The sequence below is a fragment of the Phoenix dactylifera genome, chromosome 2, assembly GCF_009389715.1.
Source record: "Phoenix dactylifera cultivar Barhee BC4 chromosome 2, palm_55x_up_171113_PBpolish2nd_filt_p, whole genome shotgun sequence".
Classification (NCBI taxonomy): Eukaryota; Viridiplantae; Streptophyta; class Magnoliopsida; order Arecales; family Arecaceae; genus Phoenix; species Phoenix dactylifera.
Genome location: NC_052393.1, coordinates 18,916,899 through 18,933,714, shown reverse-complemented (window position 1 = coordinate 18,933,714; position 16,816 = coordinate 18,916,899). Strand labels below are relative to the sequence as shown.

The 16,816-nt window shown below is 37.0% G+C and overlaps 1 pseudogene; it reads left to right on the top strand.

Annotated features, from left to right (window-relative positions):
* The window catches only part of LOC103715466, a 32,518-nt pseudogene extending 17,598 nt beyond the window's left edge, over positions 1 to 14,920 (top strand).
* Positions 14,921 to 16,816: the final 1,896 nt, after the last annotated feature.

The window sequence follows — 16,816 nt, the reverse complement described above, 5'->3', positions numbered from 1 at the left end:
TCTTTGTGTTTGTGATGCCTTATCTCTTGTATTTCATGCCTTACATTCATACTTGATTGTGTAATATCTCTAGCTTTGTTTTCTATAGAGTTATAAGTGATTGTTTAGAATTTGCTTAGCTTCCACTCCATTCTTACCATACACATAGATTGAAATTGATCATACAACTATAAGTTAATTTTAGATCAATTGCACCCTAAAGCCATAGTATAATTGCTCTAGCTTAATTTTCCACCGCTTTACTTGTAATTGCCTAGAGCTTAAGTAAATAACATCTTATCATTCCGCTGCATTCAATTCAAAGTAAAAATTAGGAAACATAATTTTTAGAAAACCCAATTCACCCCCCCCCCTCTTGGGTTGTCACCTTGGGCAACACTCCTGATAGCCCACTTCACCCGCAACTTCGTCTTCGGATTGAAGCAGATGGTAAGCTTGAGAAGGTTCACCCTCTGACCTGATGCCTCACAGTAGTCCTCCAAGGCACCTCTGAGGGCTAGCACGTCCCTCGTCCTCGCCCTAACTGGGAGAAGACAGTCGTGTGCCAACAAGAGATAGGAGATCAGTCAGGCACCGGTGGCTGACACGTAGGCGTCCATCTTTCGCTCTCGACACGCAGCCTGCAGGGCACGAGATAACACATCAGCACAGATAATGAGTAGGTAAGAGGACAAGGGGCAACCTTGACGTAGCTCGATGGTGGAATGGAAGAACGACGATGGCGTCCCATTGATTAGGATGGAGAAGGACAACCTCTGCACACAACTAAGAACCCGACCGATCCAGATCTCGGGAAAGCCAAAGCTCTTCAGTGCAAATTTGAGAAAGTCCCAGTGGACTTTATTATATGCTCTCTCTATATCTAGCTTCACTGCCATATAGCTCCGCTGGTTCGGGGCACGCTGCAGATCCCATATCATCTTCTGGGCAATTAAAGCGTTGTCAGTAATGTCGTGACTCCCCACAAATGCCCCCTACTTCTGGCTGATGAGGCCGGACAGCAACGGCTTCATCCTGCCCACCATAATCTTCGCCACTTTCCTGTAAAGAGTAGTGCAAAGACTGATCGACCTAAAATGGCTGGGCTCCGTCGCATACTGGTGCTTCGGAATGAGAGTGGCGTAGGTTGCCTTCTAGGTATCTGCCATCGACGCCGTGTTGAAGAACATGACCGCCCTCCGGATGATACACCAATACCTCCTGAAAAAGAACGGGAGAAGCTATCCAACCTTGGGCTTTGTCCTCCGCCAAGGCCCAAAAAGCCCTCCGCACCTCACTCTTAGAGTTAGAACAACATATATTTGGAAATATACACTTGAACATAGGTACATTCGTTTGTTTGATGCATATCAGTAAAATTAAAAGTATGAGCTTGTGAAGTAAATGATTAATCATCTTCTTGGAAATAAGCTCAGAAAATTGGAGTACCTTTTGCTTCTATCTGCATTGAAAAAGTAATAGGCATGTTCAAGCATGTTTCCTGTTATGAATAATTCTAGATTGTTTTGAGATCGCCATTTTAGTCTATTAGGTGAGTTTAATGTAGTGACTTAGGACCTTATGCAAAAAGGCCAGCTAGAAAGTAATTTTTATGTTCATTGGTCTTGTATGTGTAAGCAAAATCTCCCCAAAACATAACTAATATATGACTAAATACAGGCCCGCATGAGTCTTCACATACTCCCTCATTTAAGCCTTGACATCCTCACCAGGCTAAAAGTCCAAATCCAATCAAATTCAGTAACAAATACCATGATGAACCGATTGTTAGCCCCAGAAGAGCCTCTATTTCAATATCCCCTTAGTCCACATAAGCCGTGGTTTGAGTTGGCTTGGATACCATTTGTAATGTTCCAGGACCTTACCCAAAATGGCTACTCAAAAGGTTCTTTTTGTGTTCATTGGCCTTGTATAAATACTCAAGATCTCCTCAATGTACAACCATTATGGAACGAAAAACACACCTACACAAGTCTTCACATTTAAACTCCAAAAAATGGAGTACCGATAGGCATTTTCAAGATGATTTGTGATGTACCATTGGTTTAATTGTGTCAAACATGTGGTTAGTGGTTATCATGATCAAAACTTGTATGTGCATCATTATAAATGCATTTTAGAAAGTATGCATGGGGAAAATGATAGGTTCATTTAATACTATGCTATGTTTTCTTAGAGTATTTATTTAATATTGTTTGTTCAAGGTGCGTCGTCTTAGTACAAGACCCCGTACCGTTAGCATTCTAGTACATCGTCGGTATGCCTAATACAGGGTCAGTTCTACGTACTAAGACTTTGTACGCTCTTCGTAATAAGTCTCAGTATGTACTGGTATGACAAACTATGTTTTGTATGTTTTCCCTTCAATGGATACTGTTAATCGGCAAACTTGTCAGGAAATGGAATTAATTGATAGGGGCATGATAAGAAATATATAAACCATAGGGGCATGATAAGAAATACATAAACCTTTTGTTATCCTTGCATGTCTCTAGGGGTGGAGCCAGCAATCATTCATTATTGTGACCAAAGAACAGCTACACAATGACCAGCTCGCACATTTAGTATCTCAAGTTTCCCATATCAATTTGTTTATTTCCATGCCTCAAAGCTATCAGTTTAAGTATCAGGCATCCTTGAAAATTCTGCCGAAGGACTTCTATTACTAAATGAAAAACCTAGCATGATGGGGTGTCCTGCCCACACCATCTTCTTCTCAAATGCGCTACTCTGTATCCCCTCCCCAGCATTCTTCTCCAGTTTATGCTGCTCCAAAATGTTCTTTTCTATCATATGCAGCCATGCTAACTTGCGAGAGAAAGAGTCAAACTCTCTTCTGTAGTCATCTCTTATGTGCGACACTTCTACCTCCTATCCATGACTATTTCTCTTGGGTCGTGAACCATCTTATAGGAGGCCTACTGTGACATTAAGTATTGAGAGGAATTTACAAGGTGTTGCAAGAGGACCCAAATTTCTTGAAAAGAGTTGAATCCAAGTCCAATATTGGTGGATATTTGGTTGCTCTCATCATGGACACTTGGATCCTATGATTCTTGGACAAATTGATCAAGTTCGGGAGTGCACATGATGATGATTCCCGTCCAGCCATGACCGAAGAGAGGAAGGGAGCAAGAGATCAAATGAAGGAAACAAATCTACTGAGGTTCAAGATGGAAAGGGTATTACAAACACAAAAAAAGGGAAGGAATGATTGAAGTTACTCCAATAGCTGAACTGCTGAATTCATTATCGGTTTTCCTCGTCTTTTGATAGGAGGCCGAGATTGTAAATCAATAATAAGTTTGATAAATGGAAAACAAAAGTACTGAAGCAAAATCTAATTATAGGAGAAGCAAAATTCATGCGTACGTGTTCAGAATGACACCATACTGACAAAGTACTGGCTAGTACCAAGTCAGAAAGCAAATAATGTGTGATTATAAATTTATGCTTGGTAGCAAGTGTATGGAGTTGTGTGGGCCAGTTTGCCTGCAGAACCATCGTGAGGGTGTCGTATGCTTGTCCCTGATCGGTATGGGAAAGATTTGAAAACTTATTGCTCCATTTCTATCAGGTTTTGTAACTTGGTCCTGTTGCAAAATGACAATTTTATGCCCTTTGAATTGCACTAATTAGCATTACTTGTATGGGGGCATCTTGTCATTTAACCAGTGCTATTAATGCACAAAAAAAGTAAAGCAAGCATTCTAGAAAAGAGGTGCATTAATGGCATTGATTACATAAAAATTTAAAATCATGCAAATAAATCCAACTCGTGCAGTGCACTGGATAAAATTGTAATTACCCCATAGACCAAGTTATAAACATGGCTACCACTCGCTCACACATCTGAATGTAAACTAGCACCTGTTTGGCTTTTAAGAGAGACGGATTGTTTGATTATGACTTAACTCAAGCTAAATTTAGGAGAGTGACAGAGAGGAACAATTGAATTGTAAAAGGCAACTCTTCATTATTATTTGAAGAGAAAACCATCACTCTACCGATGCAAATTATGTTGCATATATTAGACATGTGACATGTCCTAGAGATACCATGCTAGCATTAACTTGAGGATTCTAATGTGGACTGACTCACTAAACTGATGCTAGCATGCAACTTATATGGAAGGGGAAACTCTTTATTTTTTTCCCCTTAAACATGTAATTGTTTCTCCACATAGCGGTTTCTGAGCTTAGAATTCTACAAGGAGGATCTGTCAGGGTCAGTGAATGCCATTGGGCTTTTTGCCCATCCTTGGAGATGTAAATGGAGCCTCATTGATAATATGCTTATCAAATTCTGCAGTATATCTGTCTGATTATATTATTTAATAAACAGTCCCCTAGGTATAAGGCACCTGATAACAGTCATGGATCCTAACAAATGTATGTTTATGTAGATGTTGAGAGCATAAACTAGTTGATACATTTATATCCTTTATTTCCAGCCAGCTAAGAAGTGATCATCATTTTGTTTGCACTTCAACCTTTTGTATATTCACTTAAGTGCTGCACTTTCTTTAACTGTTAACCTCTAAATAGTTGTTTGTTATTTTGTATTTTGCTAGATTTGCATGAAACAGATGAAAAAATAAGGCCTTTGCTAATGCGTAATTACATTTGTTCCAAGGCATATGCTGAATTGGTCCTCTTCAGTTCAAGTGGAATTTCAAGTGGTTTATATCATGCCTGTGATGTAGGCACCTGGTGTGTCCTGTCCTTCCATGTACTACCGGTATGCGTCTTGCACGCTATGCTTGCCGAACAATTCCTCAATTCCTATGAAGAATAAACAATATGGCTTGTAGCAGAGGCAGAACCATAAATAACAAGTTATGACATGGAAGCCTGATGGAAGAATCTAAAGCAAAAATAGTTCATGATGCTAAACAATCTTTCCTTGGACTTCTTGTACAAGGAAAGAGAGGTATACCTCATGGGCACTTCTCTTTTCCAAGAGCTTCTCTCTCTAAAGGAAACTTAGAGAGGGAGAGCCAATTGTACGTTAGTAATTAAATTCTCAAACTTGAATCTAGTTTCTCTTCTATTTTCTCTTTGTTCTCTACTTCCAACTTCCCCTCACCACCTCTTCCCTTTCCTTTTCCTCTCTTCCTCTCTCATCCCCTTTGTTTTCTTCTTCTCCTACTATTGTAGGCTTTTAGTGTGGCCTCTTACAAAAATGCTAAATAATCATTAGACCCACCAAATGTTTAGTTGTCAGGGAAGAGATCAACAATGTATATCAAGCCTTTGTTATATTTTCAAATATGAAAATACATCAAGAAGATCTTGGATTATCATGTTAATCACAATCATAATGCGGAATATAAAACAATAAAGACGTACCTGTATCCATGGCTAAAATCTGCTCTTGCTTTTAGCGAGTAGGATCACCCTAACAACGTTCCTCAAGAGTGTCTCACGATGGTTAGAGGCACAAATTATGTTGTAGGTATGAACCCTAGAGTCTCATTTCTTTTATAGGTCTCCCACCATCAAGAAGATCAAAAGACTCTTTTAATAGGTTTTCTACCAGCAAGAAAACCAAAGGACTCCTTTAATAGGTCTTCTACCCATAAATACAATTGGACTAGTAATAACCCAAATTATTTAATCAGGTATTATAGGGTGTGTGGGACACTTTAATAGAATATTAATTTAATAATATTCTTACATTCTCCCACTTGGCCCATACCCCATAAAACAAAATAAAACATTCTTTGTAATGCTTTAAAACTTTTTCTTTTAAACAACGACTATTATGGGTTATGACATTAAAATCATACACATGCACGCTTTTCATTAGAAAACCTTCCCAGCCTAATATACTTCATATGAGTTCTATTATATCAATGTCAAATTGGCTACCAATGCGAGTCATGGCAGTCCTTTGTTATTCAATCAGCAAAATTCCTTCCATATACCACAACACTAGCAACTTCATTCAACATGATCTTTTATAGGGGTTTAAGGCTACTATCATAATGCCTTGGGTTAACATTCATGTCTATTTCAGACATTTTTTTTGTCATCTTTCATCCACACCATTCAATGTACATATAAGTGGAAAACAAGAAAACAGAAACAATTATACTTGGATATCCATGTATGTCCAGAAGAAAACATCCAATACATTAATGAGCTCACTGACATGTTTAAAACATGGATAAATACATAAGACCCATACTGTCAACACGTTCTTTAAATTTCTTTCCTGCCAATCCTTTCATCAAAGGATCGGCAACCATAAGTGAAGTGTCGATGTGTTCTATGGACACCATTTGTTTCTGTACTTCTTCCCTGACACTAAGGTATTTGAGCTCCATATGATTCGCACCATTAGAATACTTATCGTTCTTGGAGAAAAAGACTGCAGAGGAATTATCACAATAAATTCTCAGCGGCTTGGCTATAGAGTTGACAACTCCAAGTCCTGAGATAAAGTTCCTTAGTCATAAACCATGCACTATGGCTTCAAAGCATGCCACAAACTCAGCCTCAATTGTAGACGAAACAGTAATGGTTTGCTTCATACTCTTCCAGGAAATAGCTCCACCTGCTAGCAAAAACACATAACCAGAAGTGGATTTCCTGCTATCTGAGCAACCAGCAAAATCAGAGTCTGAGTATCCGATCATCTCTAGCTTATCAGTTCTTCTAAAGGTGAGCAAATAATTTTTAGTTCCTTGCAATTAGCGCAGTACCCTCTTCGCAGCTTTCCAATGGGACATTCCTGGATTACTTTGGTAACGTCCAAGCATGCCAATCGCAAAACTGATATTTGGCCTCGTACGAGTTTGCGCATATATCAAGCTTCCCACAACGGACGCATACAAAATCTTTTCCATCTCCTTCCGCTCCTAATCAGTCTTGGGATATTGTGAGATGCTGAACTTATCACCTTTCGTTATGTGATATCTAAAGATGAACAATCTTTCATGCCAAATCTCTCAAGAATTCTTTCTATATAACTTTTCTGAGACAATCCCAACAATCCTTGTTTTCAATCTCGAAAAATTTCGATTCCAATCACGAAAGATGCCTCACCCATGTCTTTCATTTCAAAATTCTTTGAGAGAAAACTCTTAGTCTCATATAGTAGACCCATATCACTACTGTCCAACAATATGCCATCAATATACAGGACTAGAAAAATAAACTTGCTCCTACTGACCTTTAGATATATACATCGATCAACGATGTTTTTTTTAAATCCAAAGGTAATAATAGTATTATGAAACTTAAGATACCATTGTCGAGAAGCTTGTTTAAGTTCATAGATTGACTTATTGAGCTTACAGACTAAGTGACATTTTCTCTCTCCAGAGAAGCCTTCTGGCTGCTCCATGTAGACCTCTTCATCCAAACTTCCATTCAAAAAAGGCTGTTTTCACATCCATTTGGTGCAACTCCAAATCAAAATGAGCCACCAATGCCATAATGATTTTGAAAGAGTCCTTTTTGGATACTGGAGAAAAAGTCTCTTTATAATCAATGTCTTCTTTTTGAGTAAAATTTTTGGCCACAAGTCTTGCTTTATATTGTTGCACATTGCCTTTAGAGTCATGTTTTCTTTTGAAAACCCATTTACATCCGACTCTTTTGCATCCTTCAGGCAATTCAACAAGATCCCAGACTTTATTTTGGGCCATAGATTTTAACTCTTTCTTCATGGCATCAATCCATTTATCAGAATCACTTCTTCCTTTAATTTGTGAAAACATAACTGGATCCTTACTTGTTCCAATGTCAAATTTATGTTCCTGGACATACATTACATAATCAGATGAAATAGCAGGTCTTCGTTCCCTCTGAGATCTATGTAACATTATCTGTTCTGGTATCTCCATAGCTTGTTCATCAGTGGCATTCTCATTATGAGATGGATTATTATTTACTTGTTCAACAATATTATTAGAAAGATCATTAGGCGGAAGCCACGGAACCGTAATGCTTTCTGAAAAAGTGGGTATTGGAACATCAACCCGCACTTCCTCAATGATTACATCTCTTAATTCTTTACTCCCACTGACTTCACCAAGCTCAAGGAATTTGGCATTTCCAGTTTCTACTATTCTCGGACTATAGTTGGGACAATAAAACCTATACCCTTTAGATCTCTCTAGATAACTAATAAAGTGCCCGCTTACAATTTTAGGATCCTTTTTTAATTTTTTTCATGTGGACTGTAAAGCCTTGCTTCAGCTGGACAACCCCAGACATGCATATGTCTCAAACTTGGCAGTTGGCACCCTTCCAGTCCATAACTCAAAAGGAGTTTTTGGAACTGATTTACTAGGGACACAGTTCAAGATATACACAACAGTCTTAAGAGCTTCACTCCACAATAATTTGGGTAAGGTAGAATTGCTTATCATACTCCTAACCATATCCAGTAATGTCCGATTACGCCTCTTAGCAACTCCATTCTGCTGAGGCATACCAGGCATAGTGTATTGTGCCACAATGCCACATTGTTCAAGACGTTTGGCGAATGGGTCAGGGTTACGATCCGATTCATCATATCTACCATAGTACTCACTACCTCGATCTGATCTGATGATTTTCACCTTTCTATCTAACTGCCTTTCAACCTCAGTGAGAAATATCTCAAGGACTGTAGCGGCTTGAGATTTCTCATGTAGCAAATAAATATATCCATACCGTGAAAAATCATCCATAAAGGTGATAAAGTACTTTTCTTCACTAAAACATTCTTTAGAGAAAGGTCCACATATATCTGTATGAATTATTTCAAGAAGCTCCTTACTCCTTGTGGCACTTTTCTTTGTATATTTGGTTTGCTTTCCTTTAATGCAATCCACCCACATACCGAGATCTATAAAATTCAAAATCGGAAGAATTCCTTTCTTTACTGATCTCTGCAACCTTTCTTTGGAGATATGCCCCAATCTTTTATGCCACAAGTCATAAGGCTTTTCATTAATCATGTTCCTTTTCATTCTAATGCAAACTTTATGGTGTTGGGTGTAAACATTTTTAACAAAGGTATTATCAAGGCAAATTTGATGAAGGCCATTGGAAGGAAAACTAGAACTAATAGCAATAACATTCTTAAACAAACTAAAACAACCATCTGAAAGGAAGAAGAATAGCCATCAATGTCAAGTCTTGACAAGGAAATCAAATTACGCCTTACAGAAGGCACAAAAACAGTATCATGAAGGTCTAAACAATGACCGGTACTTAAAATTAAACGAAAGGTTCCAATAGCTAAAACTTCATCCTTATTCTCATTTTTCATGAAGATGAAACGTTCAATTGGATTTGGTGTATGGCTTGTAAAGAATCTCTGCATTATTAAGAAAACATGAACATTAGCACCCGAATCTAACCCCCAAGTATTAGTAGGAATATTTACAAGATTTGATTCGAAACATACATAAGCATAAAGCTTACCCTTCTTTTTGAACCAAGCCTTACGTTTTGGACACTCAGCTTTCATGTGTCTAGGCTTCCTACAGAAATGACAATTTGCATCCTTTTCTTGAACCTGATTTTCTTTAGTAGGTCCCTTTCTCTTTGGTGGTTGTTTCTTTTCTTTTTCATAATAGTGCTTTTTCTTTCCAGCTTCTTGAGTCACAAAATTAGCAGAAAAAGTCCCTTGTTGTTTTAGTCTTATCTCCTCCTGAACCACCATACTAGCCAACTCATTCATATTCCATTTATCCTTGATAGAATTGTAGTGCATCTGGAATGGACCATACTGAGGTGGCAATGAGTTCAGGATGAATTGAACATAAAGGACTCCTCTACTTTCATTCCTAGAGTTTCAAGTTTGGCAGCTATATTTGTCATCTCAAGGATATGCTCTTGCATTCCATTAGCCCCATTATATTTCATGGTGGTAAATCTAGCCATTAAGGTCCCCGCTAAAGACTTATCTGCTGAGCGAAATCTCTTCTCAACACTTGTCAAAAAGGTTTTGGCATCCTCTGTACTAGGGAGTGAGTGTTTGATGTTTCTAGCTATGGTCATTCTCAAAAACATAAGGCTCAACTTATTTGATCTCTCCCAGGCTTTGAAATGGTCTTTCTCATCTTTGCTACTGTTTTCAAAAAGAGCAGCTAGTTTTGGGGTCAAAAGGGATAAATCTAGGTCAAGAACTCTTAGGGTGAATCTGACCCTCTCCACCCATTCTGAAAAGTTACTCCCAATCAGCATAGGGACAGATGATGCTTGTGAATGTAAAGAGACCGATACACTTACTGCAAAGAATTTCAATTTAATCATATTAATGCTTTGAATTAGACACTCATAAATATATAATCAGAATTTAAATCATAATGGATGAACTAGTGTATCATTAAAATCCAACCTTTGGGAGGATCCTAACATACAAGTGTTCCCTCCGGCATTTAAATTATGTGGATGAACTAGTAGTATCATCAAACTTCCTCCTTTGGGTAGGAAATTTTCACATACAAATTGTTCCTTCCAACATTAAAATTAGTGGATGAACTAATCGTATCATTAAGATCCAACCTTCGGGAGGATCCTAACATACAAATGTTCACTCCAATATTATCCATTCATAATTATGATGTCAAATATTTGCCATCTAAAATCAGGTAAGATTTTGTACCTTTGGGCAAACAAATTCTCACTTGATTTTAGTACAAATAGATTACCTCAAACAATTCATGTCCAATCAATAAATAAAATTCATCAAGCAATAATGGAATTTTACATATAATGGACTAAGATTTCTACATACAAATACATACCCAACCATAATAAAATTCAATTAACAATTAAGAATTTAACACCTAATGGGCACAAGGTAATCTAGAGGTAATAAGAATAAATTTCCACATTTTTTTCTTTTTTGGGGGATATATGTCAGATGAAGTCAGATGCACCGTTATTTAAATTATATAAAAAGATATTATCATCTATCTAACCAGTTAGATGTTCTTATCATTGCTGATTAAGCAAGAAACAAATGACTTTGAGGGTCTATAAACCAAGATCTAATTCCTTCATGTTTTGGGAGAAACACCACTACGTTCATGAACCAAGACATCACCTTTTTGAAAGATGGTATATTGCAGTCAACAATGTACTTCATTCTCATGAATAGATGCCTATAGTGTTTTTCACATGAACAATATGTTCCAAGAATATAGACAGACCCATCTTTTACACAACAAGAAAGAAAAGCATAACAGAAAAACTAAGAACTTGGTATTAGCAGACCTGCATAAGAAGCTAAAAACTGCAAGTTCATAAATCAGCATTCCCAGCTAATTGTATCAATAATAACAGGCACAACAACCATAGCAACTTAAAAAAATGAGGAATGCTCCTCAACATGAACTGAAGGACAAAATATTTTGAGAACTAAACAGAGGCACGGACAAACAAAATGCAGAGAAGTTTATTTTGCCACTAATAACTTCTATAGGAATGCTTAGTATGAATATACAACTGTGAAAAACTTGTCCACAATTTTTAGAACTGATATGAAATACAACAACTGTATCCACAAAGAAAATATTGATGAGTCATTTTGACAAACATGTGGAAGGCATGCATTTTTATATAATTCTAAGATAAATTTTTGATAATAGGTTATAAAACTAAGTAGACAGAAATGAAGTACATAAATCCATCATAATCTCCAAACCTTATCTGATGGCAGGATCTTAATATTAATGGAAAAACATAATAATCCACGACAATGGCTCTGATACCAAATGTTATATTTTCAAATATGAAAATACATCAAGAAGATCTTGGATTATCATGTTAATCACAATCATAATGCGGAATATAAAACAATAAAGACATACCTGTATCCATGGCTAAAATCTGCTCTTGCTTTTAGAGAGTAGGATCACCCTAACAACGTTCCTCAAGAGCGTCGCATGATGATTAGAGGCACAAATTATGTTGTAGGTATGAACCCTAGAGTCTCATTTCTTTTATAGGTCTCCCACCATCAAGAAGACCAAAAGACTTCTTTTAATAGGTTTTCTACTAGCAAGAAAACCAAAGGACTCCTTTAATAGGTCTTCTACCCATAAATACAATTGGACTAGTAATAACCCATAATCATTTAATCGGGTATTATTGGGTGTATGGGACACTTTAATAGAATATTAATTTAATAATATCCTTACAGCCTTAACACACCTTCTCATGTGAAAACTGGCTTAAAGGGGATTTCACCCATGAGCTTCAGCTTTGATACCATGTTAACTAAACAGTAGACCTCAAAAGCTTAAGTTGTTAGGGAAGGGGTCAACAATGTATATTAGACCTAGTAGGTAAACAGTAGCATCTAGAGCAAACTGCTTTTGCCATCCACTCAACATTCAAGCCACCATCCATCCCCACACCATTAGCCTACTGACAACAGTCTCATTGCCACCATGGGGCCTTACCGCAACCTCACTAATCTATTGTTGCCACCTCACCACCACCTTGCCAACCCATTGCCACCTCATCATCCGACTTGCTACAACACAACCATGTAGTCAACCGCTAAACATGGCTACTTCTATTAGTTTCCCTTCTTTTTTCCTTTCTTTTTACATATTCCCCTTTGAACTGGGTAAATGGGTTGTGTCCAGGTCAACAAAGATAACCTGCCATCAGGTTTGGGTCAACCTCCTTTGACTTGCTGGTAGGTTAGATCAGGTTTGGAAGGAGTTTAATTTCAAAAAGAATAATTTGTCATTCAAAATCATGGTCTCGACACGGGATGGTAAGACTAGTACCATATTGTTTCGGTGCAAAACCGGCATTGTATAGGTGTCGGGACACCAAAACAGCTGTAATGATACATACCGGTCCTTATTGGTGTGTACTGGTGGTATCTTTTTGGCCATACTGATCAATACAGATGATTTTTCAATATTTTCCATAATCTATCAGTTTTGGTATGTATGTTAGTATCGGTACTGTATCATATCGATGGAACAAATGATGTGGGGTTCGGTATCGGTATTATAACTTTGTTCAAATTACTATTCTGAAGAAAAAGATAAATATTAAATTATTTTGTTAGTCAGGACTTAAATATAATTCGAATGGTTTCCTGATCATAATTCATTGTCCACTTAGGGAGCTGTAGCTTCCTACTGATATGAAATTCTTATGTGATGTTTCCATGCATCCTTTTATTCACCCACTAAAAATATTAATTGATGAACATGTAACTGTATCTGGCTTCAGCTTCTAGACTTTTGGCTTGCTTTCATGGCTGTTGTGAGCACTTTAGTGTATATGGCTTCCATTGATGAGGCTTCAAAAAGAGCCATCCACACTAGTGCATTCATTCTCACTGCTCTGTTAGCTGTGATGGGTGCATCCTGGTTTGTATGCTGGACAAATTATTTTGCATTTAGGTTCCATCTCCATTTGCAGGTTCTCAGACACAAGGTTATAATCATAATTTCAGGTCAGCAAATGTTGTCATTGTTATAGCAATAGGAATTCTTGGTCTATTTTTCGGATGGGCTTTAGAGTTTTTGACAGCATGCAGATCCATATACTGTCTACCAAGATTTGATTTAAATATGCCTAAAAGGTGTGCTTCCATAAAACTGCTGAACATATTACATTTTTTGCATGTTAAGAATATAGTTTTGCATAATAATAAATCAGTAAAACTAATTCATAATTTATGTTGATGGGTGATTTGATGTAGCATCTGGTCCAGTGGTACCATTGGTATTTGCCCTTCTCTTTCAGTACCCTGTAATTGTATGAGGTCTAGGATTGGTTACAAATTCTACACTAACATCTCAGCAGCCGACACTAAATCTATTGAAGTTTTTGAATCACTCAGTCTGACTTTCTTGCAGATGGCAAAACATTAAAAGTTGGTTCCGGAATCTTATGAAAAAACTGCAGAAAATATATTATTGGCGATTTGTATTATTGGGTTTTATTGCTTTAGCTTTGACAGCAACAAGCTGGAAAATGGAGACTAATGAAAGTTACTGGATATGGCATAGGTATGAAATCTTTGAGTCATATTATTCCTTGCTTTTGAGTGTTCAGTTATATTGGATCAGCTCAATATATCATAACTGTCAAATAGGACTCCTGTTCAGTTCAATTGAAATCTTATTATTACAGCGGTACTTCCATGTAGCTTATATGCTGATGGAGAACCAAGAAAAGCTCAGAATTTAGATGAATGTTCTAGCATACAAACATGATTACTTGAGATAGTTCTTACTTGCTAAAGATACTTTGACTGCAGCTTATGGCATATTACCATATACACATCTTCCTTCTTCTTCTTGTGTTCATCTTGTGCAAAGAGATGCAATGAGCAGCAAGAGCCTGGATATCAGCTTACGCGGCAGGACTCATCATCAAGAACATAGCAGAGGAAACAGAAAACTAGATGAGGAAATTTACAAGGGAGCTGGTAGCCTTGTCCATTTATAATAATATATAGTGTCAAGAAAGGTGTGAGAGATATTGGTGGAGCCAAATATATTTGTTTGCAAACTTGTCAGTAGTCCAGCTTCTGGGGATTTTATGATGACGAGGCAAGACCAAGTGTAAAAGGAAGCCAGCTGATCAGTTTAATCCCATCTAAAGCCATGACATCCAACAATTGTACATTTCAGGGTGCCAAGGGAACAAAAACCAGGAGTAGCATTTAATTTTTACTAATGTACAGTTTGCGTGGAAGGGGTAATCTGAGCAAAATTTTGTGGGGATTGCTTGCTTTAGCTTACTATTTTTAGTGATTGTGGAAAAGGTCTGAAAGGGAAGTTTTCTTTGTCATTCCTATAAAATATGCAGCAGTAATCAGATTAATATAAAGATCATACAGGTTTCATGATAATGTTAGCATTGGTTGTAAATGTAGGAATTTGTTCGTAGTTATTTGAAATGATTGAATTCAACCTATTTTTTTATACTCATTTTTCTTCGTCATGCTGGATTTGATGGTTCCTCTTTCAAACCAGAGCAATCTTGATTTAATATATCTACTTATGCACATTGCATGCAAGCTTGCACGCACACGTATGCACATGTTTATGGATGTAAAGCATTGATTTTATATGCATGTGACTGTGCGTCGATGCATGTAGAAGGTTAGATTTTGAGTTCATGTTCTACTTGCCTTAGGTGTGATCAGGTATGACTGTTGTGTGCGTGTGGCCTGGGTGAATTTATGGGCAGGCATGCGACGCGTGTACTTGGATTCTTGTAGAGTTACATGATGAGCCACCTGAAACAAGAACCACTGGATACTTAAACGTTGTATAATAGTTTTTTTTTTCTTTTTATCTTGGAAAGGTGGCAATCCACCAGCTCATTTCAATAGTGAAGAACTCCAGAACAAGCACCCAAATGAGGAGAAGATGAGTAAAGCTATTATATTGCAACCACTACGAGCCTTCAGCAATCTAGAGTGTTAACTTATCCTTATACCCTAAAATCCTAAGCTGCTAAATAAAAAAAAGGTCAATAACATATATTAGGACTTAACACCCTAAGATAAGAGCGAGTCAAGAATGAGTCGATTGGGAATGAGTCAGGAAACAAGGGCTCAAAATAACAAATTGGCCGTATATGAAAAATTGACTTGAATGACGATCGAAAGCCATGACATTTGGCTTTGATGCCAGGCCTTAATACAAAGATCATCACTCCCACTGGGAGATTCCTCATTGGACTATTTGATACCTCACCTGAATCTTTCCATTTGAGAATCTTATGCCACAAGAACAGGGGCATCACCTGCAAAGCAGGTGAAAAACCAACCAAAAAGAATAAAAAGGAGAAAAGTGCTAATCTAATCTACAAAAACAACTGGTCTTTTTCTTGCATTTTTGAGACTCCACTTTTATCGCTAATTTCCTCAGTAAAATGCTTCATTAATCCCTAAAATAACAAAATTCAAGCTCGAGATTTTCTTCCAATGACCGTGTATGGGCTCCTTCGTGCTAGTTGGCGATGGGAGAAGCAGTTTTTGTGGGAGACTTGCTAATCTGCTTGAATTTATCTGGCGTAAATGTATTTAGATGGGAAATTTTATAATTGAGGTGAATTAAGATGAAACCAATCTGACCTCAAATGTCATCCTCGACCTCCAGGGTTATCATGGATTGGACAAGCTCTGGATCTCTCCATAACAATCATAGTAGTTAAGAGAAAGAATAAGAAATACTAAAAATAATAATAATAAAAAGAAATAGAGAGAAAGCATGTTAAGTATACCGCATTTTATTCTCCATTTTGATCCTTTCCTGGTAAGCTGTTGCTGCAGTTTTAGTCCCACATTGGCACTTTCAAAATCTTTTATGACAATAACAAAACACCATCCAACGACGTCCGCCTTGCAGCTTGGAAGCGCAAGGTTATGAATTGTCCATATATTCTAAGAAGAATTTTTTACATGAATACCCTCTTAAATATTAGATTTTACATGAATACCCTTTCAAAATTGATATTTGCATGAATACCTTCGTAAAACACTTGTTTTACTATTTTATCTTTTTATTTTTATTTTTCTTCTTGCATATGTACCCATGCTATCTAACGACGTTAAAAAATTAACAGTTTCAAATTAAAATGACTAAAATATCCTTAATGAATAGACATGCAAATAGATCGCGATCCTAATAGCAGCAGAAAAAGAAGACAGGGATACTAACCTAATTTTAAAATTTTATTTTATTTTTAATTAATATAAATATGATTTTTCTTAATACCATTAGAACAATCGTTATATTAGGGACATTTGTACAATAATAAAGTTTTACGAGGGTATATATACAAATACCAATTTTGGAAGGATATTTATATAAAAT